Source organism: Sabethes cyaneus, chromosome 2 (assembly GCF_943734655.1).
Source record: "Sabethes cyaneus chromosome 2, idSabCyanKW18_F2, whole genome shotgun sequence".
In the NCBI taxonomy this organism is placed as follows: domain Eukaryota; kingdom Metazoa; phylum Arthropoda; class Insecta; order Diptera; family Culicidae; genus Sabethes; species Sabethes cyaneus.
Window position 1 is genome coordinate 151,516,579 of NC_071354.1, and position 18,330 is coordinate 151,534,908.

Here is an 18,330-nt window from a genome sequence, read left to right on the forward strand (position 1 = left end):
ATTTGGTTCCATTTGCTTGATTAGTTCTCGAGTTATGAGAAAATTTGTATTTCATTTGTATGGAATTTGTAAAGGGGAAAGGGGTCATAATTCCCCTTCTAAAGAGGGTCTCAATTTACCATGGAAAAAATTCTTGTCACCAAAAACACCCACATGCCAAATTTTGTTCCATTTGCTTGATTAGTTCCTGAGTTATGCGGAAATTTGTGTTTCATTTGTATGGGAGCCCCCCCCCCCCTCTTAGTGAGGTGAGGGACCTCTAATTATCATGCGAACTTTCCCTGGCCCCAAAAACCTCTTCATGCAAATTTTCACACCGATTGGTCCAGTAGTTTTCGATTCTATAAGGAACATCCCGACAGACAGACAGAAATCCATTTTTATATATAAGATAAAGCATCTTTACGAACAATCAATATACAATCTTTTCTATTCATTTGACAGCTCAAAAGTTGAAAAGAAAGCACATTCGAAATTAAAGTGATTTTCTGTTGATTTCATCATGCTTTGTGTTGATTCATTTTCAATAAATTTTCATTTAGAATCGTAATGTTTGGCAAGTAGTGCTAATCCAACGGTAAATCACTTCACTTCAACGTGACAATTTTTTACCGTGCACAATCAGATTCTGTTCAACCATCTCGTTCACTTTGTTCGCCATAACGCAGATTTACCTTAAACTACTTCTCGCCTACAATAGTTTTTTGAATCTTATTCCCAATATTTCTCAATTGAGCGAAGCCTTAGAGTGTTGGGAGGGCCTTATCCTTGGGCATCGTCTAGATGTTGTTGGCGGCATACCACTCTTTGTTATATATTCACAAGATGCCAAATCCGGCCAAAACAGCACAGAACAATCGTGTGTTACGTCAGGAAAGCCAGCAGATATTTTTCCATACACCCATCCACGTAAATGCGGCATCCTGCTATTAATACCAGGCTGAATAATGCACTCCAGAACCACCGAGAGGTTCCACAGCCTCTTATTCAGCAACTCCTATCTCGACCTCCTCGTGGTACCATCCGGGTTCCTTAGTGGAAATCGGACAACCGGTGGAAACTAGGGTCGTATGCAGACAGAGAAGAGGGCACTCGAAAGATGAAGTGTAAACTCTCCGCCTGCAGGACGATTCTCTTGACTCCCAGGAACCAAAGCAGAGGGTCCACAGCCCCTAAAGGAGATGGTTGTAATAGCTGTTATCCATGGCTATTATGTAAAAAATTTGAATGGATAAACCCCTAATCCAAGATGTGACGCGACCCGTACCGAGGGATGAATGGTGGAGGGGGTTCTTTAAATTCTCTCGCCGCAACGGAGCCTGTGGAGTACCAGGGCGCCCTCCACAGCAATTTGCCCTTGCTGCATCAAGCCGGTCACTGATGCAGTGTACGATTTCTTACTTCGAGATTCACTCTGCCTGATCTTTGACTGTGTGCTGGAGGGTGGGCTGAAACAAAAGGAGAGCCGAACAGTTATGGCCAGTAGGATGGCCGTACAATCGCTCAATCTATAAAAGAATATATTACGTCGAGTATCCACCCCTAGGTTACTCAAAAGTTGCTGAGTCTCAATAAGAGAGATCTCAGCATGCTTACCCGTCTTGTGACAGGACATTATCCGAGTAAATATCATCTTCGGAATCTCAGTTTCGTACAAGATGATATTTAACTTCGGAACACTTGGTCTGCTATCGTGGAGCACAAATAATACGCAGACTGCAGTATCTCAAAAAGGGGAGATCTGGTTGGCGTCGCCGATCAGGATACTAGGTTCATAAACCTAGTCATCCCTGATTGGCACATGTCTCGCTCCAGCTACCAGCCTGTCACTTCCTCAATAAGTGATAGGTAAGCGTATAGTATAATAATAAAACGGGGCATACCACAATAGTTCAAAATAATGGACGCAGTGGTAAGAATACCCAACAGAGGAGAAGAAGCCAGAGTGCAGAACCACCCCTCTTCTTCAACCGACTATATCATTTGGACAATAAACCTAGTCCACTCCTAGTCCTGAAGGTAAACAATTTTGCTAAAGTATAAAACCACCCTTTTCTGCAACCGCCTTTAACATTTAAGATTCAAATTAGTCCAAATTGATGTTCTGAAGGTAAAACGTCATCGAAAAGTGAGCGGTCATCCTTTCCTTTTGCCAGATTGTATCCATATAGGTACTGCAAGAATTTGTTCGAAACTGAAGTTTTTGGAGCGTCTTAGTAGAATACGAAACGTTGTTCGAAACTGTTGTCTTGCCTTTGTGTATGTGACGTGACGCAGAATTCTCAAAGCAAGGAAAATCAGCGACTCTCTTATCCGAGAATAGTTTTGAACGTTTCATTTGCTGCTTTGCATCAATTAGTTGCTGGCAATTCTTTACATAGTTTCCATAGTCAAGCATTACATTTAGATTAATTTCTTTCGAAAATGATGGACAAGACAAGGCAGGCGGGACCTATAGTGATGCTAATGTTTATTTGACTGTCAACTCCGTATAAGACAGTAAGGTACAAAACATTTTGCAAGCATCTTTAACTTATTTCGTAGCTTTCAATCATGAGAATGAATAAAACGCTGTGAAAAATTATCGACCTGTAAAAACATAACAATTTTTTGATATCATCAAATCAAATACTTAAATACATATACAGGGGTTAGACAAAATGATCGGGACTTGTAAAATTTTGATGAAATTCAAACGGCCATAACTTTTACAAAAATGTGAACATTTTTAGATGAAACCAATTGTATTCGACTGGCTTTACTTACTACGACGGGAATTAGAAATAAACTCTAGAATACGAGTAAATTTATAGCATAACTAAATTTAAAGCAAGCAGCTTTGCATAGCTGGAAGACTGCACCAGGTGCTGCTAGTGTTTTTTGCGCGATTTAGAATAATCAATTGAACGAAGTTTTGCTAGAAAATTTGTTCAAAGTGTTACATCTGTAAGTCTGTGCTTAAAATATCGATTTATAATTTCGGCAGAAAGGATTGAGCATTGCACATGGGCAAAAACGAACTAAAAACAGACGCAATTAAGACACGGCCTGCAGGCTGATAAAAAGTAGGTGATCTTATGCAAAATTTTCCGGAGAATCGCGTGACCCCCTTGCCTATTTGTCATCAAGAAGTGCCCCATTTTGCTTATTTTCCCTATTTTTAACATATTTTTACCTTTTTTCGTCTATACCAAGCAAGATTTTGAAAAAACAAAACATAAAATTCTAATAATTTTGTGTAAAGAAGTCCGCAGTGTTTCGATTTTAGTCTGGAGTAAACTCTTCATAATACCTACCCTTTCATCCCATCCGAACTAATTCAATTTGAGACAAGAAAACTACCCAGCTAGCATTTTTATACGTATAAAAAAGGTAAAAATCAGCATTACGTACAGATATACATGTTAAATAAATCGTATTTCATGCGCAAAATTGGCATATCCGTACTATTTTGGAGGCGATATACGTGATTACGAATAATTTTGAGCGTTACGACTATATAAGTATTTATATACGATAATATCCGATTAAGCGCGAGTCGCTCCGTACTACTCTACGATTTTGTGCTGAAAATCGTAATATGTCAGTCATTATCATCATATACGACAGAAAATCAACTTGATCCCACTTTATCCAGCTTTAGGTACGATTTCGAGTTTGTTAGGAGATATTTACGATAGTTCTCGTACATTGATATACGAGTTGGTGCTAGCTGGGTAGTGTTCGGAGGAAGTGAGCATTATCATAACAAAATTATCGGAGATTGTATATCAATTTTCGGATAGAGGGTACCGTTGATTCAAACTTCGAACACTTAAGCTATGGTGCAACTTTGTGTCAAGGAAAATAATCGAAAAAAGCAAAGCCATGGGTATAAACGTCCTTTAGAACTTGACCCTTCTTTATCGACAGACTTCGCAGCCGGTTATTAGAGTACAGGAAAATTACGGGGCTAGTGCAAAGATCCTATTAACTCTGTAGCGGCACCGGCCAGTCGATATTCGAACATAAAACGACTGGTTTGTTAGGCCAGCATCGTACCCCGGAGCTAACTGGGCGGGAAGCAAAGTAATCAAAGGCTAAAATCTTCGAGGGACTAATTGTGAAACAACTGAATGACTATTTAGTGCAAAACAGTTTATTGTGTCCTCTCCAGTCAGGATATCGCAAACATTGCAGCGCAACCACAGCGCTCATCAAAATCGAAAATGATATCCGTTGTGCCATGGATCGAAAACTTGTCACAATCATGGTACTTCTCGATTTCAGCAAAGCTTTCGATTCCATTAATCACTCACTGCTATGTAAAAAATTTAAGCGTCTATTCGCGCTTGAAAAATGTGCTATTGATTTTCTCCACTCATATCTTTCGGGAAGATCACAATATGTTGAGTTTAATGGCATGAAATCGAACTTATTAAACGTAACAAGCGGAGTCCCGCAGGGGTCAATTTTGGGACCGCTTTTATTTACTATGTTTATTAACGATCTGCCTGAACAACTTTTGCATTGTAAATTTCATCTTTATGCTGATGCCTTTCAACTATATCTTTCCGGAAAAATTAATGAAACACGAGAAGTAGTGAATAATATAAATATGGACATCAGCAAAATTATCGAATAGAACATCTCCAATGGCATTCGATTAAATGCGGCAAAAACTCAAGCAATTGTTTTTAGAACAAAGAGAATGGTTCTTGATGAGGTTGATAATATAGTGGTTGGAGACAAAATAATCGACTATTCAAAGGTTGTCAAGAACTTGGGCATACTCATGGACAGTTACATGAAGTGGGATGCCCAAGTATCAGCCGTATGTAAAAAGGTTTACGGGTCTATGCAATGTTTAGTTGCACTGCGCCATTTCACTCCTCAATCGATTCGGTTACAATTAGCTCGGGCTCTCATAATTCCACTATTTGATTATGGAAATGTCCTGTACGCAAACGTCTCAAACGAGAACTTTGAAAGGCTCAAATTGGCATTCAATTCTGTTACTCGTTACGTCCACAATGCTCGCCGATTCGACCATATTTCAAGGTTCCAGAATTCTCTGGTTGGGTGCACATTCAAGAACTATTTGGACTTTCGAATGTGCTATCAAACATACAAGATATTATTTGATGGGCCAGCTTACCTGTCCGATTTTTATTCGTTTTCTCTATCGCCTAGAACAAATAATCTTTTGTTAACCAGTTGCACAACTGAGGTCGGCAAAAAAGCTTTCCGCCGTCGTAGTATTTGTCTATGGAACCGTCTACCAAGTGTGTGTAAAAATGCCAGGAATTATCAAATTTAAAAAAAAAACTTGTAAATCATTCTTTGCCACATTAAACTGATCTGCAGGAGTTGTTCATCACATTGTACATAAGCTTTGAGAACCAGTAGGAGGTTATTTGTGTTACAGTGATATATGTATTATAAATAAATAAATAAATAATAATTTCATCTTATTAAGCAGTTCAGCAGCATGCGAATTTATTGATTTCCACTGAAAAATGTCGGAAAAGACGAAAAAATCGTGTTCTATATGAAAAAAAGCGCAGTTCAGTTTAGATTCAAACTACGGCCACTTTTATGGTCATCATTTAAACTGCGAACAATTCTGTCTCAGATAGTTTTCGGCATCGGAACGAAAATTGAAGTCCGGGTTGCGGTTCATTCCGGTCCGATTAAAAATCAGAACGAACTATTTTATTCTGACTTTATTCCGGGCCGATTTGGCTCTATTCTGCTTCCTGGACCGGAACAGGGCCAAATCGGACCAGAATAAAATCGAACTACGAAATTTCGTTCTGATTTTTAACCGGACCGAAACCCGGACTTCAATTTTCGTTCCGATGTCGAACACTAGTCTCAGACTTCAAACACGCGTAATATATTGATGAGAATTAGAGATTATCGTGCAACAGTTGCCTATATTCTATCCGCCTAGCAGTATGATTTGGCTTTTCACACGTAAAAACATTTTAATTGATACTACTGATACTGATAAGAACCTAAAAACCTGATATTATTCGTGGATGTCCAAAATGTGAATCGCTCGTGCAAAATGTGGTTCAAATTTCGAACACTTAAATTTCTGTAATATCTTGAAAATAAAGCATTTATCACTGTATTTCAACTTTGTTTTAGTTAAGGGGAAACCGAAAGTGGCTCAAAGATGGCTGGATAAATGGCTACCATTCGAAGCATGTATTATTTTGCGCCTTAAAAATGCATCTGTATTGGCAGAGCACGCTTTCGCCACGTAATCAGTGCTTCCAGCGCTGTTATAATGTCCTAAAACTTGTAATTCAATTTATCGATCTGCTGTGTATCAATAAACGCTCAGCAAAACATAATTGCTAATGGAAAATAAATTTAACTGAACATATCGATCATTACGTGTTCATAAAAGCGACCAATGTATAATTTGGAATTAGTTAATAGATATTTGGTTACGCACATATTTCGTTGAACTAGCGATTTCCGAAAAAGCAGCAACACAGTATCAAACTTTCATCACATCAATGAGCTTTTAAAGAGCTTTCAACTTTCGCCGCATCGATGAGTTTAGAGTGAAATAAACAAACAAAACGCAAACGCAGGAATCAAAAACGCAATCCGATGCAAGCGGATTAATTAAACATCCTAGTGATCCTACGCATTATTCAGTTGCTGCTGTTAATTTTGATTGAATCGGAATGCCTTGATAAAGAAAACAAACCCTTTTTCGGGATGTTTGTAGTCAGTGCGGTTGGCTGCGGATCAGCTGTTTATGTTTGCAAGCTCCCCTATTTGACATATATTACCAATACTAATGCAATATTCAAATAAACGTTTAGGTTTTTAACGAACACATGAGATGTACAGTACAGTGTTTGTCGCACTAACACAATAACGTTAGCCACTTTCGGTTCCGCCTTAATACAGGTATACCTCGATAGTACGTTTAGCTTCGTTTAGCATACGTATTACCGAAATGTACGTACTATCGAAACACAATTTTAGGCTATGAAGCATTGTTGTATTATGCTTAATATTACATGAAATTTGCATACACTATTGAATAAATATATATTTTAGTGGTATTGATTAAATATAGCAGTTAATTTTTAATTCTTTTAAATCAGTGACTTTACCCTTTGTAAAGCTTGGAATGAAACAAATAAAGTGTTGCTAGAAAATGCACGTACTATCGAGGCAAATTGTACGTATTATGGAGGGTACGTACTATCGAGGGTACGTACTAACGAGGGCACGTACTATCGAGGTATACCTGTACATACCTTCCACGTAAACATAACAAGCACTGAAACTCGCTTTTAAATTGATAAAAATAATGTAAACACAAAAACAGCATTTTTTACACAAAACGCTAAGAGCAGGCTAATCAAGTAAAAATCTGAGTTTTCACTTTTTTCCAGCGTCTACTAATTCCCAGCAAGGAGTCTTACAGCTTAATGCTATACCTCCCCGGATAGAGGACATCCTAAAGGGCCAAACAGAATGCTGCGGCAACGCATCCGTCAGTGTCTGTTTACCCCTAGGGAAAACTGTCAGAATAACGCTGACGGACTGACGGACACGTTGACGCAGCATTCTGTTTGGCCCTTAATGAACACGATAGTGTTACTACGCACATGGTTTTGTCGTGTTAGCAATGTTAATGTGGATTTCATCATGCTAAAGTGTCCGAAATTTGAATCAGAACGGTATTTTCAAAAGCGATATTTAGTCGAATAAAAACAAAGCAAATCCTAGGTGCTGACATTTCACTATCGGAACTTGACCTTCAGTTTTTTAAGTGAGCGTGGCTTTAATGGCCGTCTCTTATCTAGTTTTTCGTTCTTTCCCCTTCTCGTCTTAACCCACTCTGTTTGGATACTGTGGATGCTATGCAAACACCTTGATTGCATTATTTTCTTCTATCATTCCCTTCGTCTATTGGAAACTCTATCTGATCGCAGTCATGTGTTAAAGTACAGGACAGTTCTGCAATCCCACTGACTCTTACAGACTCTCACAGTCGAGATTCGAACCTACGACGATTGGGTTGTTAGACCAGTATCGTACCTCGAGGCCAACTGTGAGAAGATGACCAAATAAACAACTTTAATTTTGGGCCGTCAGACTGCCTTAGAACGGCTAGCAAATTAAGTAGATAATTTTGGGCACTATCCTCACAGTCTCATTATTATCACCCACGCGCCCTATTCAATAACAGGTGACCCGAGTTACCTAAGTGACTTCCCGAATCGCAAATAGTGCTCTCACCTACAACATTTAGATGAGGAGCGGTGCGAATAGGACATTTTATTCCTATTAACTTATTATGTCCTAGTGTATGCAATTTAATATGTACTTTCAATCTACTCTGAGTCATAATGGAAAGAAAATATTCCAATAAATTTTCAAGACATGATTCAATGCAGACTAACCCTATTATTTTTTCCTTACTTAAAACAAAATCAGATATTATTTCTATAACTGTAGACTTTCCAATAGACGAATCCAGCGGGTTGAACCAACTTAAAATGGCAGTTATACCCGGAATCAAACCCAACTTTTCTCCTAGGCCCCTATAATTAGCTGACATCGCGCAGCCTTCGGATCTGCCCTTTGTGTCCTCGCTTTTTCTAATTTTCTATTTTTTTCCTTTAAGTCTTGTCACGATCTAAGTTGAGCGTGTAGGGCGCTATATCTCTACATATTTGCGTTAGTAAAAGGAAATGCTTATCAACTTAGGGATTATTTGCTTCAAAAAATTCTTTATTGGTTTCACTGTTCCTGGTTTTTGCTGTCAGGTATTGTAGCCAATTATCAATGTATAATTATCTACGTCTGCATAAAAATCGCGAAGAATTTGAAATTATTGCGCATTGGTCAATGTTTTTATTTAATTTAGTTTTGTTCTAATAATTAATGAAGCAAATTTTTATTCTCAGTTTCTATTAATGGTGCTGAGGTGTTCAGGTTCTGAATATTTTATAGCAAGGAATCAGCATCGCTTGCATTCGTGCTTCGTTCGATGCAAAAAAAATTTACAACAAAATTATTCCGAAGCCGTGACAATAATTACGCAGGCTTAAATTCGAATTAGCAATTTTGAATAGTATTTTGTATTGTAATTTGTAATAACAGTTGTTTCAAGTGAAGAGCGGAATATGGGAGTCTATGGTCATGGTGGCCGGACGCCGCATGAAATTTGTTATGAATCGGTAAATTCGCGGAACAGTAAAGTTTTTAATGACTGAAGTTTTTGGAGCGTCTTAGTAGAATACGAAACCTAAAAATAGAAAATAAGAAAACTTATCCAATTTAATTCTACTATGTGTATTTTATTCACGACAGATACGTATTTCGCCTACGACTTGCAGGCTTCCTCAGTGTCTGTTTTCGAACTCGAAGTTTGAAAACAGACACTGAGGAAGCCTGCAAGTCGTAGGCGAAATACGTATCTGTCGTGAATAAAATACACATAGTAGAATTAAATTGGATAAGTTTTCTTATTTTCTATTTTTAGGAAAGCTTTTAATGTAACCATTCGTAAACAAATTAGAACGCGTGACTTCAATGAACTGCTCGATATCGTTAACTTGAATTTGCTAGAAAATGTTAAATTATCAAAACATTCGTGATAAATAGTCAACGTCATCTAACAACACGGATGCAATATTTTCCGTCCATACAGTGGATTCGCGCGGGACTAGACATCATCGAATCGATTTCGGGCTCAAACACGTCGCACGCGCTTTCTAAACGTCAGACTATAATGGTGATCGCGGAAAGTTTTTGTAATACATGAAATGCGATCGCTGACGCGCGCGTTATTTCGTTGGATCCTATCATCTATCAAGATAAACTCTGATCTGTACCTTCCCCTACTAACACAAATCCTATCCCGTGATACTTGTGGAGATGCAGTGGTGCCCGCGGTCTGTAGCAACAACAAGTATCGGATTACAAAACAATTCATTCCTTTTCCCATGTAGTACAGCCTTTTAGTCGTGGCCGGCGTCGTTATTGGTCAATTTTCAAAATATTGAATCAGTAGAAGTTGCACAATGAGAATGTCATGCTACTCCCAAGCACCATTCAATTGGTTCTTTGTGCAATCTTACTGATTCGGCCAATCACGGAGTGAACTACGGGCAGTCTACCTAAGCTAAGCTTAGCTACGTCTTGTCACGATCTAAGCATACTAAAACCCCTTTGTTATCTTTGTCTATCATTACACTCGTCTATAGGGTGATTAATCTATTTTGGACAGGCATTACGTGTATTCTATTTTGGGCATTTAAAGCAAAATCAAATGAAAATATATAAAATAAAATACGCGTAACACCTGTCCAAAATAGATAAATTACCCTATTGGAAAAACTAACATTACACCATTGCTTTCTATTATTCTAAAAAAATTGTGTTAAAACTTTGATTACACAAACAGAACAAACATATAAACAATAGTAAAGTTTGTTGTGAAACTTCAATGTTATTAATATTTTCTCAGCCTTACACCCCTATTCTGCGTTTCGAACGAATCTTTATTTCGTTCGACTTGTTTCGAACGAGATGTTTTGCCCATTTGATTTTACTGGCGGCATTTTCGTTCGAAAAAACTTCTGTTCGAAATACCAATCCGTTCGAAATATAGAATAGCGGTATAACAGAAAATTAGTGCCTCTATAGACAAACGACGAACATTGCCGACAATGAAACTTCTTGCCAGGGCAAATTATACAGTATTATGCTGCATTTCGTCGAATCGCGTTTTTGATTGAACGATTTTCATCAGCAAAATTAAATAGGTAATCAATTCGATCGAAACACTTTAAACTGAGATCCGTCGAAAAGAAGAATAAGAGTGATAATAGTGCACTGGCTCGAAGAACGTACTATCAGGATGCCTGCTGCGACAAATGGTAACTTGTTTCCACATCCACATGCAATACCAATCAATGAGCATACCGCTTTTTCAATAATTATATTGCAAACAAGATGAAGTATGGAAGCCAGAAAACACTTGAGCAATATCAACATACTAAATGAAATAAAAAGCGTTTGTTACAAAAACGTATTAGTCATCTCCAATTTTACAAAACTTGCTGATTTCACTTCGAATCTAATAGACAGTGATATTCAGGTGGACGCCTTTATTTCTTCAACAAATTACTTAACAGAATCAACTTACCTTTATTACACTTTCTTTTATTTGGAAAACTTCAAAATGGAGACAAAAATATGTTTTCGATGTATGTCTGAGTCTCGCGACTCGCGATTGACCGTGAATTTTGTGTAAGGGAAAGCAATAAGCACTTTTGCTATTGTACCACAAACAAGTCCCCAGTTCTTTACGGGATTTTGGGAGATAATTTTTCTAAAAAAATCTAAAATTCTAAAAAAATCGAATTTTAACCGAAAGATTAACATTTTGAACATACGTATCTGAAGCATACTGAATAAATTCCAAAAATAAATAATAATGCAATGCGCATGACAAAAGCGATTTCAGACTTCAAAAATTTCAACATCGTTTCTCTCGAAACCAAGTTTTCGAAGTCTGTATCAAAAATCTCAATCTGGATCTCCAGAACGGCTCAAGCATTTTATTGTTTCAAAGCATATGAAATTATCTAGTGCTTGATCCAGACGTCCATCGTCTCTCGCGTTCTCGAAATATTTTAAATGAGCCAAAAAACATGGTGTTAAAATTCCTATTCCCCCTTAGAGAAATTGAGGGCTTTAATGCAATAATGAGAACTATGTGTGATGACAAACGCAAATTGAAAAAAGATAGAACTGCAAATGATGAGAAGGAGTTGAAGCGAATATGGAATTTGGCTTCCAAACAAGAGCCGTATTCGGGAGCACAATCAACAACACTGGACCATTTAGTGCTTGAGATGTCTTCTTCCATGAATTATTTTGAACTGGTGTAACGCTAAACACCCAACCGGTGGCACTTACAATACACTCAAGTCGCTTTTTACGAGAAGGGTAGGTTCCGCGTAAATCAAAATCGCGTAAATTTCGAAATTCACGAAAAAACCGCGTAAATATCGAAATTCGCGTAAAAAAAACCGCGTAAATTCCAAAATTGGCGTAAAAAAACAAAATTTTGCGTAAAAAAACTCAAAAAACGCGTAAAAAACGTGGATTTCAACACTACGTTAAAAAATAGACTAATTGAGCACAACTGCGTAAATTCCGAAAACGCGTAAATTCCGAAATTCGCGTTAATTCCGAAATTCGTAAAAATAGTCACGTAAAAAACAAACCGCGTAAAAAGCGACTTTAGCGCATAAGTAAAAAAATATCAATTTATGTTGCAAATCTCCATATTTTACATATTTTTTAAAACGTATTGGAGTGTCTATCTTCCTGTGGTTTACAATAGAATAACTATCGGGTCCATTACAAGAATTCTAGTATATTTTGCATGAAGAGGGTCCACTAATGTTAAGAGTATAATGGACCCTCACTTGTTGCATTATCGATTTTAAGGCATTAATAATACAGCTAAAATTTTGTAAACTCAAATATGTGTTATGTTTAATACTTTCTGTTTCTTGTAATGTACAAGCTAATAAACTGAAATTGTATCCGAGTATCTATTCTAGGTTGAATATCCAACCAACTCAGAGCAAACCACAATAAGTGTGCAATAATTGTTCAAAGTAAAGCGATTTTTGAACAACAAAATGAGTCTTTTGTTTTCAGATTGAAAACTTTTCCATCTTCAACGCACTCATAATCAACAAAATGAAGTCTTAAATATTTCAAAAGAAAACTAATTATCTAACGACCGCAAAATGTGTCGAAAATCATTTGGGTTCGGGAATGTTTTTCACTACAACAGCAGTTCTTTCTTTTATATTGAACTAAACATAAAAATCCACACTTCACACATACATCGGATAGGTTTCAGAAAAAACAAAAATTTCCATAAATTCCATAAATATCTTGTAGAGATGGTCGGGTAGTGGAAAATTTACCCGAAACCCGCGCCCGTACCCGATGGGTTCAGGTATTGAAAAAAAAATTATTTTCGGGTTCGGATCGGGTACTGGTTCTCAATTTTTTTAACCGAATACGGGTACCCGTTCCCGTACCCGATGGGTTCGGGTATCAAAAAAATAAATTTGCGGGTTCGGGCCGGGTATGGGTCGTCAATTTTTTCTTATTCGGGTACGGGTTGGTTTCGGGTATTCAAATTTTCGTACCCGACCATCCCTAATGTCTTGGCACTACATCCGGAAGAAGGAATTTGATTTTCTGAGTTTTTGTTCGATAGACTTGGCAGCCAACTGTTAGAATACATGCTGTTGGCCTACGATGCTGTTGACTAACAGTCTCTCCCAGTCGAGATTCGAACATACGACACGGCACGTTTGTTAGACCAATGTCGTACCTCGAGAGCAACTAGGAGGCATAATTGTGATGATCTATAAGATAAACTTTACGTGAATCCATGACTTAAGAGTCTTCACTACATTTAATGCAAATACGTTTAGTGTAGCTATCTTAACTTTTAACCCTTCGCCATTCCTACTTTGTCTAGCAGATTTATTTTTTCTTAGGTTGTCCATTTAAAAAAATGTTACAGGTTTCGACATTCTAAGAGTAATATTTACACACAGCGTTGTTTTCGACTTGACTCTTGGTCGTTTCGTTTAAGCTCATTTTAGATAAAATATACCAATTTCGTTTTGGATACACAGGATTTTGCTGAGCTGCCTGGAATATGTCATCATGATCTAAGAACTTAACGATTTTTAAATGTTCCAAAATAACGAGTGCATACAAAACTGTTGTTCTTACAGCTTTCAATTAAGATGTGACACTTTTTACTGGACGAATTAGACTTTAAAAGTTGCACAGTTATTGTTTACAACAATATGTGTTCTATCACTAGCAAAGCGTTCACGAAAGAGTCAATACAACTGTGATGGGCCGTACGAAGTTCGTCAGCGAGAACAGGAAAGAGGAACAGCATGACTTTATTCTTGCCCGCTCTATTAGCACAATTCTAGTGGAGTTTAACTCATTTTGTCTACAACATATGAAGGTGAAGTACAAGTTGACACGGTGTATTGTATCGTATTGAGCACACTATACTGCTAGCCAAAATGAAGCATCTCGGCACTTCTGCTGCTTTCGCCTGGTGGAGATTAAAACCCTTCCTTGAAAACCGCTGTCTTTCTGTGAAATTAAGAAATACTGAATATTACGACTACCAGGGTAGCTCACGCGTTCCTCAGGGTAGCAGCATAAAATGTATGCTTTGTATGTAGGGTATACAACGGCTCAGCATCAGCGTTGCCATATACTTCGTAATCAGGATCAGTCGAAAGAAGCTTCCAATTCAATACCGTTATTCCATAAACAGCCAGAATATTGAGCACGTAACGGTCGTCACTATACAATCACTAAAGCAGTATCATTTCCAAAGCAAACAAGAATCTGGAATTCATAATGAGAATGACAAAAGAGTTTCGTGACCGTACTACCTGAGAGGTTTGTATTTCGCGCTTCTTCACTCAACTCTGGAGACGGCAGCAGTTGTTTGGAGCCCTTACACCGACCTTTGGACTGCGCGGTTCGAATCTATACAGAAAAGGTTCATTAGGAACGCACTTCGAGATCTGCCCTGAACGGATCCAGTCGAACTTACTCCATATTATCACAGTTGTAAGCTGTTGGACATGGCCACATTGGAAAAGAGAAGAGACGATATGCGTGCCGTAGTTGTTGGTGAGCTACTAAGTGAATCAATTGGCAGCTTGGATTCTAGCACAGATCAATGTAAACCCGAGAGTTCTACGCTGAACTGACTTACTTGGAATTCCATTTCATCGGACAGTATATGGCCAAAACGCTATGTTACCGCTACGTAATCGTAGACTTTTATGATTTTAAATCATGTAGACCATGTCGTCAGATGATGCAAAGAAAAATAAAACCTTAGGTACACGTAAAAAATCCTTAGGTACACGTAAAAGATGGATTTAAAATGATAAACAAACCAGTTACGAATTAAATCAGGTTACAGCAGTATAGACCATTTTACGAACTGACAACATTGCTGATATTGATATTGTTTTCCCGTGGGGTCATCTGCGGATTGTCAAAGTACCAGCACGGGAAAGCGCAATATCAATATCAGCACGTTACCTTGTCGCTTGTCATATAAAATGGTCTTCAGAATATATTCTTGCGAAATATTCCCAATAAAAAATCGATTTATAGAAAGTAATGAAATATTTTTTCCAGTCATTTTGCCCAATGAAGCTCAAAACTGAAATTGAAACCCCTTCCCTTGTGTACAAATGCAATTCGAAGCCGGAGAGCTCGAAGGCGATCATATTGTGCAGCTAACATACAGAACGTATCACTTGTCCATATTTCGTTCCTGCCACTTTCTGTCCTTCCCGAACTGATGATCCTGCTAATACAGGTTCCAAATCGTTGCTCGATTTGTTTGATAATTGCTGAAATTAGATATAAACGTATCACCACGATCCAAATATGTATCAGGCCTTGTTCTGCCAATGCCATGGGTTTAATTTATTCAATTAAGATTGTCATGCGTTAGTCAACCACCAAGAAAGTTAGACTGTTTTCAGTTACTCCAACTACCAGTCCATTACCTTTGGTTACGGCTACAGCAATTAACGACGAGAGAAAAATATGGAAGCATCTCAAAGTCCGCGGAATTTTCAAGCCTGAAGAAAGTGTCTGATGCGGATTTGAAGAACGCAATTCTGTCAATCCTATCGCGAAGCAGCTGCAGCAGATCGAAAACCTGGAGAACCAATGCATATCCGCCTGACAGCGGCAGTGAAAAATTCATCGAAACCCTGGATACATCAGCTGTACTGGACTATTGGTTCCACTCGTATTCGAATTACATCTAAGACACAAGCTCAGACTCTGAAACGTCATTTTCTCCAATGGGGCTTACGATTTTCCTAGGAGCCTAAGTATCAACAAATTTTTTAACAGCATAGTATACTTATCCTCTTTTTACACTAAAACGATAACCAGACCACGAAACTTAGCGCCAACATTTTAATTATTAAGGACCATAATCCAAACGTGGGTAGTGTTTACCAAACAGTTTATGATGCAAATAGTATAAAACTGACCAGAAAAGAAATGAAGAGAAGTGAAGAAAAGTACTCCAAAAGTGTTGGGTGTCATCGATTCGATTCCAGACAGACAGTTACCAAGTTGCAATAGAATCGCTGGCATTTATTATACTATTTGTGATATCGCATCGCTAATACATGAACTTCCTAAATTGTTGTTAGTGTAAAGAATATGTTTAAGGTGAATTCGTATTTCGTTACTTCACCGGACAATGAATGAATACGAATTAGCCCCTCGACCATTGTAATCATTACTAATGAAAAAACTTCAGACAATTTTATGCAAAATACGAAAACGAAATAATCAAAATAAATATCAGTGGTATCATATTCTGCGTAGTTGATAAATAAATTTAATATAGGAAAAATCTGCGGTTAATTCAGTTTCCCGAGTAAAGTTTTGGATGCAGCATCCATTGTTTCAAGAATATGAAAAGTAGTTATTTTATCACTAACATGCAATCCAGTTAGCGGTCTGACAGATACGGACCACCAATTAGAAGTTTTCTTAATTCTGTGCACAAAGACTTATTCGCACAAATTCTGTGCACAATAACTTTTTTATCGTCAAAATCTATTGAAAACTTTCACAACACTATTTACTTTCAGGACGTCATGCTGATCTAGGTTCAATCGAGCAAAATAATATCTGGCCTATTGGGACGAGGAGTTTCACTTTTTCTGAAATCTAAGCAAACAAAATCGCAAGTGCATAGGAATAGGATTGTCGACGCGGCAAATCAGAAAGTGTACTTACATGCGATTGGCTGATTCACTATTTCTGAAAATGTTTAATACTTATACATTTTTCAATAGCGATTGTTTGAAAGTCTGTTGTTTTCCATATTAATCTCTGATTGGAATTTTTTGGTCGATGCAGATCTTGCAGGTCTGTTAAGAAACGACCGTGTTATAAGCACGCAAAACGTAAACACTTTTTGTTACATGTTCTTTTTCTGTACTTGTAAAATGCACCCCATTATAGTAAACAAAAGCCTACTTCAAAAAATGTATTCATCCAATCTTTAAATGTTGTGTAAACAATTTCGAGTCCCAAGTAAGCAAACGTAAGGGTTTGACTTGCACCTTTCGTCATATTTTTCCTGTTTGTTATTAAATGCTGTAATGGACGTCGTGCACAAAATTACTTCGTCGTAACATATTATTGCGTTTACTTGAAACCTTCGGTGGACGCAGAATTGCAATACGAAACACTTGTAGTTCGCTGTTGCAGCAGTCGTTTGCAACCGAAAATGAACCATTAAATGTTAAATGTCGGTTTAAACTTATGTCATTTCTCCCTTCTGTATTAAAGATCTTGAAGTTTCTAAAACGTTGAAAAACAACTACTGAAACTTTACGTTTAGTTATCTAAATCTACAGCAAACCTAAGCTCAGCGTCTTCACATATTATTACCAGTCATCAGTAGTAAAACCTACAGTTTTGTTGTCTATATTTTATACATTAATTTGGCACGAATCTCTAAACTGTTATCACGGCACACTATTTGAAGTTAATTGCTATACTCGTGCTATACTCATTTCGTTAGTTCAGATTTTACAGAGCTATAGCATTAGTATCTCTTAGTTTACTACTACTATGTGCAGTTTGCTCGGTAATGAGGGTTTTACGTACTAGATACTAGCACGGATTAATTTAACATTGTATTCCAAATAACTTTACTGTGTAATGAATACTTTAGTCATTTTAGACACTTATTTATGTGTCACAAATAAAACGCTAGTGGTTACAGCAAAATAAAGTGCATGAATCATATCACAGCCAAATTATCAAATAAATATGTAAATAATTATATAACTTTTAACAAAATATAAGCATGTTTATTTTGTGTTGAATAGCAACAAGAGCAAAACCTGCAAAAATAAATACATTTCCAGTTTTTCATAGTAGTGTAACCAGCTTCTGTCTTCAACAGATGCAAAAGTTTCCTGTCTAAGCATAGCCATAAGCAATGGATACGGTGGTAGTTATTTGAAAAAAAACCGGGCCCCTATTACGAGCATCACTTACATTTACTACTTTTACTTCCATGTCACTTCACCTCACCCATATTACAAAAACTCACAAAAATGAGCGAGATGAAATTAATTCAGCGAGGTGACAGTAATAAGGGCCTGCTATTAGAGTAACTCCAATCGAAAGTTCAACTGTTTGAGGAACATACTTACCTAC

General features: G+C 37.4%; 1 protein-coding gene across 1 annotated transcript in view; it reads right to left on the bottom strand.

Moving 5' to 3' along the window:
- The window catches only part of LOC128734528 (uncharacterized), a 50,100-nt gene that overhangs the window by 6,663 nt on the left and 25,107 nt on the right, over positions 1-18,330 (bottom strand). The window lies entirely within an intron of this gene.